General features: G+C 46.1%; 1 protein-coding gene across 4 annotated transcripts in view; it reads right to left on the bottom strand.

Moving 5' to 3' along the window:
• Positions 1 to 7,807, bottom strand: part of REV1 (REV1 DNA directed polymerase) — a 72,113-nt gene extending 64,306 nt beyond the window's left edge. For 2 of the 4 annotated variants that reach the window (XM_051806785.1, XM_051806782.1), the window contains exon 1: positions 7,605 to 7,807. The gene's annotated coding sequence lies outside the window, so the exon portion shown is untranslated. The remainder of the gene's footprint in view (positions 1 to 7,604) is intronic. The other 2 variants (XM_051806786.1, XM_051806783.1) reach the window with 1 other exon arrangement.
• Between the last annotated feature and the right edge of the window lie 8,819 nt (positions 7,808 to 16,626).

Below are 16,626 nucleotides of genomic sequence, written 5' to 3' on the forward strand. Positions count from 1 at the left end.
AAAAAATAAACAACTTGAAAATTTTCATGAGGTGATCAAAGGAAGGAATCTGTGAACATTCTGAATTTATTAACATCAAATTCAGAGGAACTGTGCTTTTGAAAACCTCTGACATATTGTCGTGGTTTGAATCTTGTTTTCCCCCAGAGGCTAAATTAAGTGGTAGACCCCAAGGGGTGGAAACCCCTGGAAGTTTTGAAGTTCTGCCCAATGGGCGCTCCTGCAGAAATGTAAACATATCACAAGCTCACCGGAAGAGATGAGTTGTAGTTTGAGTTGTAGTTAGGGTTGTTGCAGGAGAGGTGGCCATGTTGTAGAGCCACGAGGAAGGGGCTCTGAGCCCCTTGGGCCCTCTGGGCCCTCCCAGCCCCTGGCTGGGGGCTGCGGGGACCTGGAACAGCATAAAGCTGGGCTAGGTGCCTGTAGTAAGCCGGGAGATGTTTTTTCTCCATGGGCGCAGAGCAGCAGCAGGCACTGAACCTGAGAAACGGTGGCAGAGAGCCAGAGATAAGACCAAGAAGCAACAGAAACATGCAGCACCGCAGAGAAGACTCCTTGAAGACAGAACTGGGAGAAAGAGAACCAGCAGCCTGAGAGACAGAGTTCTGGGGGTAAGACTGTACCAGCCCCCCAAACTCCTTTGAGATCCCTCTGAGAAAAGAGGGAGATGGACTCCTACTAAGGAGAAGAGTTTTAGACATGCAGCACCAGAGAGAGAGAGGAGCTGAGAAGCTCAGAGTGTCCTGGAACTGGACCGGGACGGCCAGATGGAATGCAGGGGGAGTTGACCTTGGCTCCCCCCCCTTGCACTGCTGCCACGGTGGCAGCCTGAGAGACAGGGCACAGAGGCCCTGCAAGGAGCTGAGTCTCCTGGAGATACCAGACCGTCACGAAGACCCCCCTGTGTCTTCGTGATATGACGTGGTGATACGACCTTGTCTGGGGTTACGAAGCCCACGGAAGACCCCTCGGTTGGAGGCGATGGGGCCGAGAGAGGCTTGAATACCTCCCTCGTGAGTGCTGACAGAAATCCAGCTATCAGCTGCTGCATGTGGAGAAGACAGACAGACTGCTGCCTCAGAAGATGCTGCTGCTTAAGGACTGGAAGGGATCTGTCCTTCTTTCCCTCCTGGACTTTTATTTGGAGGGGAGAAGAGATCTGATCCACTGTAAATACTATATGTCATGGTAGAGATAGTTGTGATCGTGTGTATAATGTGATGTGGTATTTATTTGTACAGTCATTGTAATATATTCCCTTTTCCCCACTTTGAGTCTGGTGTGTTTTGTCTGGAAAAACCCATCTCACATTAGGTTGAGATGTGGGAGGGGGAATGGAGCTAGGGGATTGGATTTTGGGGCTATCTCAAACCATGACACATATACTACCTTTAACTTCCCCAGACTTCAGCCCAGCAGACTGATGAAATCCTTCAGAAGAGACTAGATATTTTTGATCAATTTTACGTATTTGTTTGGTTGTACACATGTGCGTGTATACCTGTGTGTGCACACACATGTACGTGTCCATACACAGAATACACTGACCTTTGCTGCTGACCAGTTTGATTGCTCACTGCCCACATTAACCACTTTGGCAACAGTGAAGGGCAGAGAAACAAACCCACGCTGTGGGCCAGGGCGCTGACTAACGCAATGAGAAGGCACCCGAGGTATAACAAGACCAAGTGCAAGGTGCTGCACCTGGATTGGGGCAATACAGGCTGGGGGATGAGCAGATCAAGAGCAGCCCTGAAAGACTTGGGGGTGCTGGTGGATGAGAGGCTGGACATGAGCCAGCAGAGCACACTTGCATTCCAGAAAGCCAATCATATCCTGGGCTGCATCAAAAGCACCATGGCCAGCAGGTCAAGGGAGGTGATTCTGCCTCTCTACTACACTCTGGTGAGACCCCACCTGGGCACTGCATCCAGCTCTGGGGTCCACAGGCTTGTTGGATCAAGTCCAGAGGAGGGCCACCAAGATGATTAGAGGGATGGAGCACCTCTCCCATGAAGACAACCTTTTCCAGGGTTTGTTCAGCCTGGAAAAGAGAAGGCTTAGGGGTGGCCTTATTGCAGCCTTTCATTACCTGGGAAAGTACAAGAAAGAAGGAGAGAAGCTATTTACAAGGGCAGGTAGTGACAGGACAAGGGGGAGTGGCTTCAAACTGACAAAGAACAGATTTAGATCAGATATTAGGAAGAAACTCTTTACTGTGAGAGTGGTGAGGCACTGGAACAGGCTGCCCAGAGAAGATGTGGATGCCCCATCCCTGGATGTGTTGAAGGCCAGGCTGGATGGAGCTCCAAGCAACCTGGTCTAGTGGAAGGTGTCCCTGTCCATAGCTGGGGGCCTGGAACTAGATGATCTTTAAGGTCCCTTCCAACCCAGGCCATTCATTGATGAAGCTGGGTTTTTTTAGGAGACATGCCCAAGGTAGTTGTGCTTTACGGTCACCCCAATGCTATCACTGAGCAGGCACTGACACAGCCCAGGCTTTTCAGGGAAAAAGAGAGATAAGGTGTTCACTTTGCAAATGTCAGATGATGTCAGATACTAAGGAGGACCATCTCTCTACTCATACACAGGCAGGAAGCCTCTAAGAACTCAATAACTTTACCAGCAAAAGCACTGATGACTAAAGATTCAGTATTTAAACAGACAGATTTTCTGTTCATAGCAGCTTTTGAATGACATTACTTAATTTTAACTGACATTGCATAGTCAAGTTCCCAAGTGTTTTTCTGAAATTGTCTTTGAACCTCTAAAAGCTGCAAAATCTTTTTTGAAGTAAAATCTTCACAACATACGGCTTCTATGCTTAACCTTGAAGTTTTGAGTTTTTACTTGAGTTTTCCATGTCTTTTTGTTAGTTTTCATCAACTCAGAACAAGATTAGGAAGAATCAGATGAAACTAGTAACTGGAGAAACCAAAAGAAACGGAAATATTTTTTCATCTATTGCCTAGTTTATTTGTAGATTCTCTGACACTGGATACCAAGGATGCTAAAAGTCTATATTAGTTGAACAGATAAATGGAATAAAAAGACATCATACTTTTTTTGAGGTAACAAACTACAGAAACTAGGTAACAAACTACAGCATATAAAGGGAAAGTATCCCAGTATGTTTGTTTATTATTACTGAGGTAAACTTCTGATCTGATCCAATATATTTCCAAGTTTCCTCCTAAATACAGAGAAAGATAAAAAGACAGAGCACACTGGTTCTGTGTTTTCCAGGAAAAATACAGTTTTAAGTTCTTGGGACAAAATAAAAATGCTTTAATTCTTTAGGATCCTTAAATTAAACTCAAATCTGAATTGTACTCTTGGCCTAAAATGGTTTTAAGTTGGTATTTTAAGTACCTCTGACATCAAAACAACAATATTACACTACTACTTAGTGGAGACAGATTGATACAAAATGGTCACAAAGCACAAACAGCTTATCCCAAGCCAAAACAACATTTGCAGAACTTGGGTTAAAAATCAACACAGAAGTTACAGCAATCATTATGGAGGGGCAATACTTAAAATTTCAAATCAGCCAGAAATTACAGTGAAAAGTCATTTTCCCTACCTCTCCCCCCATATTGTTCTATAAAGAAGATTATCGGAACCGATTACCAAATCACGTAATTTCAGCAGGAAAACAGAGCAAATAGTGGCTGAAAAGGCACTATTAGAGACTAGTGCTCTAATGTTTCCTGAAAACAACAGGCAGATTCAGAAACCAGGAAGAGTATCTTTTCAATACAGATCATTATTTTAGTTCTTTACTTCAAATGGGAGTTGCATTCAATAGCACAGAATGGTAAAATACATTCACTCTACTTGGAAAACTGCACTAATCATTTACCTTACATGCCACAGGGTCAGGGGCTTTGCTATTTGTAAGAATTATCAGCAATTTCATGAATTCCTTCAAAAAGCAACAGCTTCTAGGTTTCCAAACTGATGTAAGTGGAGTGCAAACACTTGTCCAAGAAGCTGACTCATCGTGCCCTGAACTAACAGCTGATCTGAGTCAGCTCAAAAAGATGAAGTCATGAACATGGTGGACAGAATCTTATTTTACTTTGGATATTCTCTGACAACTAGAAGCTGACAAAAATACTAGCAACAGTCTCCAGGATCCTGCCAAAACACACCACCCACCTCACCTTGCGAGAAGACTGCCAATCTTTAATTCAATACAGAAAAACCTGAGAGTAGTTCTTGACCCTACTCTGTGTGCCTTCAGCACTGCTTCGTTGCCTTTTGGTATTCAAACCAATCCAGCTGCATTTGCAAGAATGACTTTGCAAGGTACCTGAGCAGCGTCTTCTAAGCAAAATCAGCTTTCTCTTTTTCAGAATTTTTCATAAAACAAGAAGCTGAAGAGATGTGCATGAATCAAGGCAAACCAAATAAGGAGGTTACAACCAAGACCTCCCTGGTTGGGGATCTGGTTAAAGTATTTACAGGTATTGGGGAATAGAAAGCAAAACCAACAGAAGAGTTAACCACAATATGGCAAAGCTTTACCTACACAAGCAAACGAACTATTAAACAGAGAGAATACCAACTGGGAGACCCGAAACTTGGAGACAGGAAAGGAGTCTGTCCCCATGTCTCCTGACCACAAAAAATAATTAATAAAATACTGCTTTCCCCAAAACCTAACACTGAAATTCAGGGACCACCATCTGCCCAGGCGTGTAAAGCAAAGAATACAGAAGATACAATCCTTGCTGTGGGTATACCAAACTAAAAGTGTCTCCTTGAAGAAATTCATGGTCACAGACAGAATCCTTAACTACAGTAGCAGCAGTTCTTCAGTCAGTTTTGAAATAAAGGCCACAGAAATGGAAGATATCATTACATCCCAGAATTTAAAGCTGTTTCGCACACTCACCTCTCTTCTGCTCAAGACTAAGAAAGAAAAGGGTTTCCTAATTCTGATTTCTGAGTTCTTTACTCATAAGAGTAAAGAATCACCAGCTACTCCACATGAAATATGGAAGTGAGGAGATCTCAGACACGGAGGCTCTCTTCCCCAAAAACGTTTGCATCTCCAATTCAAATGCTGTCTGGTTTCCCCAACAGAGCAAAAAGCTGTTCTTAGGGTAAAGCCCTACAAGTATCTCTCTTAAAAAAAACACACTTCCGTAAGTATAATATGACACATCTGAGAATTCCTTGTGACTTTTTGCATCCACTTAGATTTGCTCTTACTTTCAACTTTTTTTGCAACTCTACAGCCACTCCCATTTCTATTTGTTTCCAGTTTTTCCTCATTTTGCTATGCTTCGGTAAACACACGGCACTATCACCAAATTAATCTACATTGTATTCTTGAGGAAGGGTTTCAACATTTGGATATTTAGGTCCCTATTTATATCTATACCAGGCAAACGTGCTGCTAAGAGCTGACAGAGATCTCAGTGATATTAATATGGCCCTTTGATTAACCCAGAAAAATGTTGAATAAAAGAAAATCATTCTTCATGAAATAAACAATAGCTAACAAATTACAGAGAGAAAGCACACAGCAGGGTCAGGCAAGTTATTTTTCCCTGCTTGTCCTGAACAACTGATTTATTAAAAAAAAAGGTCTGTGTAATCACAATAATTTTTTTCTTAATAATTTTTTGCTACTTAAAAGCAGATTTCATTCTTATTTTTTAAAATCTCTCAAGTGACTGAAAGGGATGGGAGAAATATTGAAAATTTGCAACGAAACTTCTTTCAAGAAGTCATGTGGGTCAAGGGATTGGAAACGAATAATCAAAACTGGCACCCGTTACAACACACTATCACTGCATCAGAACAGACTGTAAGTAAGAGTATGTATGTAGTATCCAAAAAGATGGACTGGTTTGAAGGGCCCACTACTGAATGACTTAAGACACGTATACTACACAAAGGAAAATATACAGTTTACTACTGAGGCTGGAAATATTCTAATGTATTTTTCTTATTAGAGCTTTGCTTTTAGAACAACCTTTCCTAAACATCAGTGAGTCACAAGGTAGGTGCTTGCACTGTGCCTCTACTAACACTGTCCTACCAGTGACCTCCAGCAGTGTGCTATCTTGGGATTATTTACTAACAGGGATTTGGTACATTATGCATTGGAAGAAATGGACTGACTGAAAGACCAATATGGTGGGAATGGGTAATACCCACATGCTTGAGGTAAGATGGCAAAGAATTTGTCAGAGATTCGTATTTCTGTGTTAAATATCATAAAGCTTAGTAAAACAGGACTATTCCAGGAATAAATTTTAACTGTAAGCTCTTGCAACTAACAGTAATTAGGCAACTGTTTAAACCAGTTCTATGAGAGCAACGATTGCATCTAAATGAATAATGAATTTAGATCGTAAAATTACAATCCTCTGTAGATTGTAAATCCTTCTTTAGACTACAATATCAAATTTGAGGCTGGACCTGGATTTCAGATCAAGATGCACAACAAACATCAACTCATCCTTTCATTAAGACAATCATTAACACGAGCAGAACATTCACAGCCCTGTGATTCTAAAGACTGTAACATTAATTTTAAAGCATCAGAAATAATGGGATACAACACACAGGTTTTCTACCAAAAAAAAACCCCAATAAACGTGCTTGTGATACTATCTTCCTCCCCCTTCTTAAGGTTAACATGACATTACCACGCATTTCCCATCAGGAGCTTCTTGCTCAGTATCACAGGTCAAGTCGGTGGTAACTGTATAGCAAAATGCACCACAATCATACGGGGAAGGGGTGAAAGAAGCATCAGCGAACGCATCTGTCTCTCGGTGTTTGTAAGCACGGGCTTACTCATCAAGTACAGGTCCTCCCTCTTCCCTTCAGCACACCGGTTATACCCAGCACTATTGCTCAGCAAATACAACTTGTCACAAACAGGACGGGAAACCGCAGGCAAGATACACGCTGCTACATCGCGGGGAGCGTTCAAGAGGGCACGGCCGCGCCAGGGCTCGGGCTTTCGCTCTCCTCCCCTCCAGCCTATTTCCCTGCAGTGACCCCTCGGCGCTGGCAGAACGCTGTGACACAGCCTCGCTCGCCCCGGCTCTGCCGGGGGGGACCCGTGTTGTGTCTGCGGCGCAGGCCCCATGTGACAGATACAGACAGACAGACACGCACACAGTCAGACAGACACACGCACAGGTGCGGGGAGGGGCGGGTGACCCGGACACGCGCACACCTGGCGCGCACCCGCGGTGTCTCGCGGGGCGGGCGGGGGCGCGCCCAGGCGCGCGCCCAGGGGTCCGTCCCCGCGTCCCCCCCGCCCTCCCGCGCGCGCGCGCGGGCAACCGAGGCCCCCACGCGCCGGTTACATAACGCCGCGCGCAGGCCCCCCTTCCCTTCCCGCCCCTCGTTCCCGCGCCGGGAAAAGAACAGGGAAGGCCCAGGCCGCGGGCCCAGGGAGGGGCTGAGACAGGGCAGCGGCTGCGGGCCTCGCGCCTGCCTCTCCGGCTCCCCCTCCCTCCCTCCTCCCCTTCCTGCTCCCCGTCCCCGAGCCGCCCCCCGCACGCCCCCCCCCACCGCGCCGTGAGGAGGAACGCGCCCGCTCCGGTAGCCCCGCCGCCGCCGCTCACCTTTCGCCGCGTCCCAGACGCACATTCCCGGGGGCGCCGCCGCCGCCTCCTGCCCTGCCGGGCCGTGTGTGCTTCACATCGCGGCTCCCCCTCCGGCACGGACGGACGGACGCACGCAACCGCCGCCTCCCGCCCGCCTTCTTCCTCTTCCTCCTCCTTCCCAGCGCCAGCCGCCCTCTCCCCCCGCTCTCCCTGCCTGCTTCCCTGTCCCCCCCGCACGGTGTCCCCGGCACGGCCCCTCCTCCTCCCTCCCCCCCCGCCCCTTCCCGCGAGCGCGTCACGGGAGAGTCTCGCGCCACCAACCCGTCGCCGCCGCGCGGTCAACAAACGGCGCGCGCCAGGCGGGCAGGGCCGCTGGGCCAGGGCGCCCCCTGGCGGGGCGTCAGCGCACGGAGCGGGGCTGGGGGGGGCGCGAGCACCGCGGGGCACGTGACGGCGGGGATGGGCGGGGCGCGGCGCGAGCAGCTCTCGCGCCTCTCCCCGCGCGCCCGAGTGGGCTGCGGGGTGGCGGCGCCCCCTGGCGGCCCGACGAGCGCGCCGCAAGCGCAGGCGGGCGATGGGCAGCGGGACGGGACGGGAGCGGAGCGCGGGGGTCGGTGTGCCCCGCACAGCCCGCACCTCCCGCGTACGGGGGTCCCTGCTCAGGGAAGAGGCGGGCGAGGAAGGCCCGAGTTGTGTTGTGGTGGTGCCTGCGTCCCTCTCCGGCCTGGACACCGGTAGGAGATGGAGGGAGGGGGGTCACGGCCCGGCCCTGCCCTGCCCCTGCCCCGGCTGGGTCCTGGTGGCTGAAGTGGGTCTGAGCCAGGTTCAGGTCTCCGCAGCCTCACTCTTGAACGGATTCCTTCCGCAGGAAAAGGGCCTGCTTGTTCCTCTCACTTGCTGGACATGGGCCTAACACCCACTGGCTCCTCGCGTGTGGTTATGCATTTTTATTTACAGAAACACAGAATCAGTTAGGTTGGACAAGACCTCCAAGATCATTGATTCCAACCTTTGACCAATAACCACCTTGTCAACTAAAGCACTGAGTGCCATGTCCAGTTGTTTCTTGAACACTTTCAGAGACAGTGACTTCACCACCTTCCTGGGCAGATCATTCCAATGTTCAACAACCCTTTCCATGAAGAAATTCCTCCTGATGACCAACCTGAACCTCCTGTGGCACAGCTTGAGGCTATGTCCTCTTGTCCTGTCACTGGTTGCCTGGAAGAAGAGACTGACACCTACCTGGCTACAACCTCCTTTCATGTGGTTGTACAGAGCGATAAGGTCACCCCCGAGCCTCTTTTCTCCAGAGTAAACAACCCCAGCTCCCTCAGCTGCTCCTCATAAGACTTGTGCTCCAGACCCTTCACCAGCTCTGTTGACCTTCTCTGGACACACTCCAGCACCTCAGTGTCTTTCTTATAGTGAGGAACACAAAACTGGACACAGTACTTGAAGTGTGGCCTCACCAGTGCCAAGTACAGAGGGACAATCACTGCCCTGGTCCTGCTGGCCATGCTGTTGCTGATACAGGCCAGGATGCCACTGGCCTTCTTGGCCATTTGAGCACACTGCTGCTCATGTTCAGTGGCTGTCGACCAGCACCCTCAGGTCCTTTTCCACTGGGCCACTTTTCAGCCTCACTTCCCCCAGCCTGTAGCACTGGATTGGCTTGTTGTAACCCAGGTGTAGGACCTGGCACTCAGCCTTGTTGAAGATCAGACAATTGGCCTTGGCCCATGGATCCAGCCTGTCCTGCCCTCTGCAGAGCCTTCCTGCCCTCCAGCAGATCAACGTCCCACCTAGCTTCGAGTCATCTGTGAACTGACTGAGGGTGCACTTGATCCCCTCATCCAGATCATTGATAAAGATTTCAAACAGGACTGGCCCCAGTACTGAGCCCGGGGCAACATCAGTGATTAAGAGAAGTGTCAGGGTGCTACCTGTTCTTGCCTGGTAACTTTAAAATCCAGTGTCCATTTCAACCCAGTCTGATGAAGGGATCTCAGACTCACCATTATGAAGCTTTACAAGTTTCATTAGAAAGAGTGGCAGTGATGTTGCATGAGAGCTCAAGGTAACTTACCCGCTGAGCTTTCTATTGACAGCCGACATATTCCAATGCCAGGCTGGTCACAGCATGTGTGGGCACTTCTCCAGTTCTTCCCCAGTCGTAGCTCCTGGGAGAACACTTGGGGTACTTTGAAATGTGTCCATGGGTAGGCTGAGAAGAAGGGAAGGCCAGCTGTGGGGGAAGACATAGGGTATGTGGACATCCTTGTATAGGAAAGGAAGTGTAATAGTGGCAGGAGAAATAAGATGGAAATCCTTAGGAAAACCAGCCTTATTAATTGTGCTGCTTAGATAAAAGTTATTACTGAGTTACTTGTTCTAATTCTGTTATATGCAATTTGTTTTATAAAAAGCAAATAGCTCCAGTCCTACAACTGTGTTCACACAGATCTGCTAGGAGCCATCACTGATACTAGACAAAATTCCATTTTCCTAGAACCACATCAGTCGACCCACATGGGCCCAGTTCCAGGGATGAAGTGGTACATGTCTGTCACTGTAAGACAAGGGCTTACGTGGAACCTTATTTTCTCTCCCTGCATTGCCAGAGCAAAGCAATAGTTGTCCTATTCTGTGAAAAATGTTACAATTTCAAGTATTTTTGTGCTCTACACTGTGTGATAAAATCAAGACCTTTATGCATGTTCAGACTTTTACCCATGGCTAGTTACATACTGCCCAAGGTATCCATGTAGGATAAGAAAAAGTCGAGTTTGGGTCTGCATAGGTCAGTTGACCATCAGCTATTTTAGCCAGGGTGTCGTTTCTTCATTTCACTTGGAGAAATACTTATAGGAAACCTCCTAGCACCTTCAAATATTTGGCTTTCACTCAGTATTTCAATGAAACTCCTCTTCAAAATGTGGGTGTTTCCTGCTAGAGGGAAGCACTAACTAGCGTTTTGACCAGCTTTAACCTGCCAAATTTTGGAGACATTGTGGCTGGCCACTTTCAGACTAATTTCCTCAGCAATTATATTACCCCATCCCCTCAAAAAAAAAAAAAAGTTCTGAAAAACACTTTCTTCAGAAAAGAAATATATCTGTTTCACTGGGCCAGCATTTTCCACTTTTTCTGAGAAACGTCTCTACTAATCCCAGTTCTTGCCAGTCTGGAGCAAACTGTTAAATTATTGTGTGACTGGATGTGTGCATTATTTTTTCCTTACAGAGCTATTTCTCTAGGGGGCAGTTGTGGAGCAGAAAGGCAGAAAGACAAGTGGAATAGGGATTAATTTAAGTTAGCAAGAACAGCTTTAAAATTGTTAGTCAATGATTATATTTTATTTTTAAATAGAAACTGACATATAAGCAAATTATAAGAGGAACCAACAATTATTTAGAGAGGCATATGGGGATAGCTGTTTTGTTTTGTGAAATAAAGCTGGGGTAAGAGTTACCAGTGAAAAACCTTGAAGTAGCCATATTATACTTTCAGCAAAGAATACATAGTTACTTAAAATAGGCCATTATTAGATTAAGAAGAAACAGAAAAAGGAATTAATGTCAAAAAGAGCATAAATAGGGAAGTTTAGGAAAAGGGCCAAATATTAACAATAGTAAATTATTTTCTCTGTCTTGTAACAGCCTCACGCTGTAATGCATCTGCGCCTGAACTGACAGAGAAACATCTTAGGTTATAGTAGCCAGATTGGGAACAGGGTCACATGCTTGTTCACTGGTAAATATTTACAGAGTGAAGCTTGGCTCAAAGTGTGCTGACTTCAGTAGAAGAATTCTTGCTGTCTTCACTGAGTTTGGAATCCAGTTTGAGGCTGGGGAGAGAGGCACTGTATGTTCTGTGGGACTGTGTTCTTAGCTGGGCCATCTCGGTGAGGTGTTATTGTTGAGCAACCTTTACCTATAAATCTCACTTTCTGAGTCGAAATCTGCTCCAACTTACAAAAAGTACGTCTGATGTAATTTCAGTAGCTTCAAAACGAAGGCATTTCCAGGTGAAATATGAGAGGCTCAGTGTCATGCTACTTGCAGCCTAATATGGGAGGCGTGACTGAGCAGTGACTGTGGCCTCTGAGGCTGCTGTGGCCTCTGAGGGCTGCTGTCATAAATATAGAACAGCTCTGGGTCTCTTATTGTGAGAAAAGGTATGTAAAGCCACCACCAGATCTCTCCCCATACTGATATTTCTGTGTATTCTTTCTAGTCTCATGTGTCAGAGTGATGTTGGGCTGTCATAGTACACACAAACATGAGGGTCAACAGAGAGCCAAGCTTCTGGTATTCCACAGAGAAAGGAGAAAACTTAGCTCTGGCTATTCCATTGTTTGCCATTTTGCTAGTGCACAGGTAGTGTACTTCAACTGCTTGGCTCTACTAGAGCCAGCTGATCATCTAGTAGAAGGCATCTCGCCACCCTCATCCCATTTCCAAACAAAGAGGCTCCATAAGGTGAAGCAACCAGTTGCTGCTCAATATTTTCCATAGCAGTCACCTGCCAGCAGATTCTGTAGCCCTTACTCCGTGACAACAGTCCCTTGACAAGCAAATAACCCATTGAGAATGGCTACAATGGACCTTTCCCTCGTTCTGTGGTAGGTAGGTCCTTACTTCTCACTCTGCAGTTTTCCTGCTTGAGGAGCTCTTGGAAGCGTCATCTGTGCGAAATTCATGCTGGGCGGGAGACTCCTCAACTCAGGTTTTCAGCAGTAAACGCAGAGGTGTTTTTTATTCGGGCAGCACAGGGATGAGGTCAGAGGGCACTGAATTCACAGCAAAGTGTTGACTGGGCTCCCTGGACCCTTTCATAGCAACAGGTTCAGCCCTGTAATTCAGGTATTTTCTCCGCCCAAGCCACGGAAGGCTGTTCAGCACAGATGTGCATAATTTATTCCCGAGCACACCCAATGCTCCTGCTTGCGAGTCGCTCAGGCTGCGGCCGCCGCTGTGGTGCTGTTTTACGCGCAAACACGTGTGTACACACGCACCTCCTGCAGCAGCCACCCGCATATCCGGGGATCGACACGGGCCAGCCCTGTCCCGGGGTGGGGGTCGGCCCAGGACAGCCCTGTCCCGCCGTGCCGCCGTGCAGCAGGACGGATGCGTGGCTGCCCCCGCCTCCCGGCAGCAGCGCCGCACGGGGAGGCAGCGGCTCCGCTGGCGTCTCCCGGCGAGGCGGTGCTGCATTGCGGGCACATCCCGCCCCGCCCGCCCCCCTTCTCCCTCTTAGAGAGCCCTGGTGACACCCCCGCCGTGCCCCCGTCCGGGAGGTGTCGGTCGGAGAGCCAGAGGGAAAGGAAACGTGCTCGTCTGCAGTTTCGCGTATCTCTCGCAGGGTAGAGGTAATTACGAACGACAGAGACACATTTCGCAACTCCTGCAATGCTGTACCAACACAGGCTGCTGTAGTGATGCCCTAAATATTGACATGTAAAAGCTGCAGGATTATTGCAGTGGTTTCCTGACCAGGCACCATTGTTTCATGGTAACCAGTGAAACTGCTATTGTTAAATCTCATCTGCAGTGTTTGGTTTTAGCATCAATGTGTTATATATCTTTACCTACACCTACTTTTTAATTATGATACTAGTTTTCATTAGCTCCTAAAACATAATGCACTCAGATATTTTTAGGTGCAATATATGTTTTATTAAAATTATGATTAATTAGTTCTGCTAAGCAGAGCTGCTCTTGCTCTTTCGATAGTGAAAGAATCTAAGGATTTCTAGACAGGGATAGAAATCTGTGTCTTTCTCACATGATTTTTAAACATCACAGAAAAAAACCTCAACCAAACAAGAAAACCCAACTTCTGCAGGATAATCTACACTTGCAATCAATCTTTTCTTTTTCTCAGCATGTTGTTAAAAACAGTTCTGAAAGGATAAAATAACATAAAATCAAAACTTGCAGAGAGCAGCAGTCTGCATTTGGGCCAGGCTTTAGAGGAAATGGCTGTAGGGCTCTTTGCACAGAAGGCATTCTCAAGGCAAGAATAAAGACCCAGGTAAAAAATGGTGGGAAGAAAAGCAATTATGAAAAACAGACAGACAAAGGAAAGGCTGTTGGAAAGAATCAGAGCCACCAGTTAGCTTCAGGCATTTTGCTAATGATGGAGCAATATGGTTGTTGTGTTCCTGCTGCAGTCCACAGGACCAGTGTTTGAAAGGAAAGTTGTCACCAACAGATACTTCTCCTGTGTGTTCAAACTGCTCCACTAGGAAGAGTAAAAAATGCTGGCATGTGAAGCCTGTTCCTGTGGCTTTATTTTGCCAACTTACTTTACCCCCAGTAGTCATTCTGGAGAGGTGCAATAGTGTCCAAAATGGAGCAATGCATCAGGCCTATTTTGTACAAAGTGTGAATTTACTGAAGAGTCTAAAGATTCCTCAGTCTTCTTTTCCTCTTGCTCATTACTATTGGTGGGTGTAAAACTCTCTAACTGGTGCAGATTCTGTGGACGCAGCTGAATGGTGAAGAATCCTCCCCCAGTCATACAGCAGGGCTGCATCTGCCCTTGGAACTGGGAGGAACATATAAAAATAACTTTTATTTTGGCTAATTTCATGCTGAAGCAGTCTAGGACACTGCAGTGGAATTTATTTTAGATGAAAATTGCACATCTGCAAAGATTTCTACATCATCCCAATACTGCTCTGGTATCTCCATTTCAGCAGTTCCCTCCATGCAAAATTGGTTTTGTGAAGAGCAAATATACATGAGTGGATTGCCATCTGCAGCACCATTTATAATGTATCTGAAACTGTGGCTCTGTACTCAAAGATATTGTTAAATAATATACTATCCATATATAGATACAATGTGTGCCTTTATTCCACTGACCTTTTATTTTCATAGTCTTCATAGGCTAATACTCACTGATAATAAGTTTTGAATCTCTGCTTCAAAGAGAAGTTGAAATTGAGTCCTTGATCTCATTTGCTGTGATTCTTACAGTTTCTTCATCATTCCCAGCTGAGTTGTGAGCGTTGTTGGACACAGACGTTCTCTCAGAGTTTTACCTAAAGCGAGTGCTTGCTACAACACAGGACAGTCTATTCAAAACAACAAAGTTACCATTAGGCAACTGGAAAAAAACTCAAACCAACAACAAAACCCTAAGCAGGTGTATTGGATCATGATAATATAAAGAACCCTCAAGCTGTGTCTCTCACCTAACTCCCAGTTTCTTCATATTCAGAAATGTGGTTCTCTTCTCCACAGCAGACAGACTCCCTGCTGACTGCAGGACTTTGCAGGCCCTTGTTCAGCTGTTTGCAAGTTGCACAAGAGGAGAGTTCTTACTCTCTGGAATATTTTTCTGCTGTAAACTCCAGATATTTGTGTTAAGGAAGGGGAAAGATTTTTCTCTTACAAGGTCAGTTACCTCCAGTTCTTTTCCCTTTTTCTACTTGGAGTCAGTGTCTTCTTTCTTCTCAGAATCATTTGACTTCCGTTGAGTGCTGTCAGGGGTTTTCTTTATTGCCACTGTGATCAGGGATTTAACAGATGCCACTGGCAGCATTCAAACAGACTTACATATTCTTTTCTCTCTGCACAGAGGGCCAGGCATTATTGCTGGGCCTCTTTCTCTGTAAAGCCATAGCAGAACTCAGCTTCTCCATGGTGGAAATTAGTCAGTGTATTTTTTCTGTCTCTCAGGGCTTGAGGTACCTGAATAACAGTGAGTACCATATCTGGAAAAAAGTTACAGATTCTGTTGCAACTTGCAGTTAACGGGCAGGAAGGATCCTGAAATACTTTGGAAGACAGAGCTGCACTCTGACATAGCTTTGCATGTTATGTCTCGCGGTATCTTGAAGAATGCGAGTATTGAAAAATGCCATTGACATCAGTGAAGTGGATGTGGTGGATTTAGTGAATGCAAATACAGAAGATGCAACTGGAACCAGGAATGAAGGATTGAATTAATTTCTCCTAATTTAGCTACCCAAGGTTGAGTTAGCCTTGAATGCACCTGTTTCCACTGACTGTACAGAGACCCTAGGGTGACTAGCTCATACGTAAAGGTCCATGCTCTGATATTAACTATGATAAATCTTACTTGCAAAAATCAGTCTTGCATATTCTTCTCACTTTTTTGCCATGCATCGTGGTCTTCTTACACTTTATCCTTTGGCTATTCTGGGCTACTGGGAAACACACTGACAGCTCTTGAGAAAACAGCCTCTTGGATGGGTCTGGCCTGCTCTGGCTCTCAGCCAGTGTGGAGTCCCAGAGAGAGTCAGAATTGCCACAACACTTAAAGAAGGGATAAACAAGTAGAAAGTGGATAGTAACATGAGAAAAAGAGGACAGCATGCCATCAGGATGAAATGGCATGAATGTTACAACCAATTTAGTAGTAGAAAGTAGTAGGAAAAAAAAAAGCTTCTGCTGAGACTAGATATAGGAAAAAATCTGGAGGATGTTTGTGAGCCAGAGACTAGTCAATACAGGTTTGGGGTTTTTTTTGTGGTTTTGATTTTTGTTTGTTTGTTTTAATGTAGACAGAGGCCTCTGCAATTCTCTTGGAGAGAATTTCAATTGCTTCAGATGATGAGATAGAACAAATCATACTTTCATTGTGGGAACATTGGAATCCTTCCCTTTTTGCAAATTCCTGTCTTAAGTTCATTGGATGAAAATTTGCCAGAAGGGAAAGCAAGACTGAGGGTCTAAATGTTATGATAGAGAAGATTTTCATAAGTTCCAGTGAATTATATAATATTACAGATGCATGCTGCAGTCACACTCCTGAATTCCAGGCAGTTCTATGAGGCTGCGTGCTGCACAAATCATACAGCTGTGATGAACAGAAACAGGTCTAAAACAGATTTCAGGAGTTTTACTGTTTAAAAATGCTGGATATTGGTTGTTACTGCTCTCCTGGAATGCTACCTCTTCAGACATGAAACTAAGTGAAATTTGGCTTGGAGATTCATTCTTTTATTAGAGACATGAGACTAAAAGGAAGAGTATGAAAAATCTTTCCACTCATGCCTGTG

This window comes from Manacus candei, unplaced genomic scaffold (genome assembly GCF_025592945.1).
Source record: "Manacus candei isolate 608988 ecotype Guabito, Panama unplaced genomic scaffold, ASM2559294v1 h1tg000069l, whole genome shotgun sequence".
NCBI lineage: Eukaryota > Metazoa > Chordata > Aves > Passeriformes > Pipridae > Manacus > Manacus candei.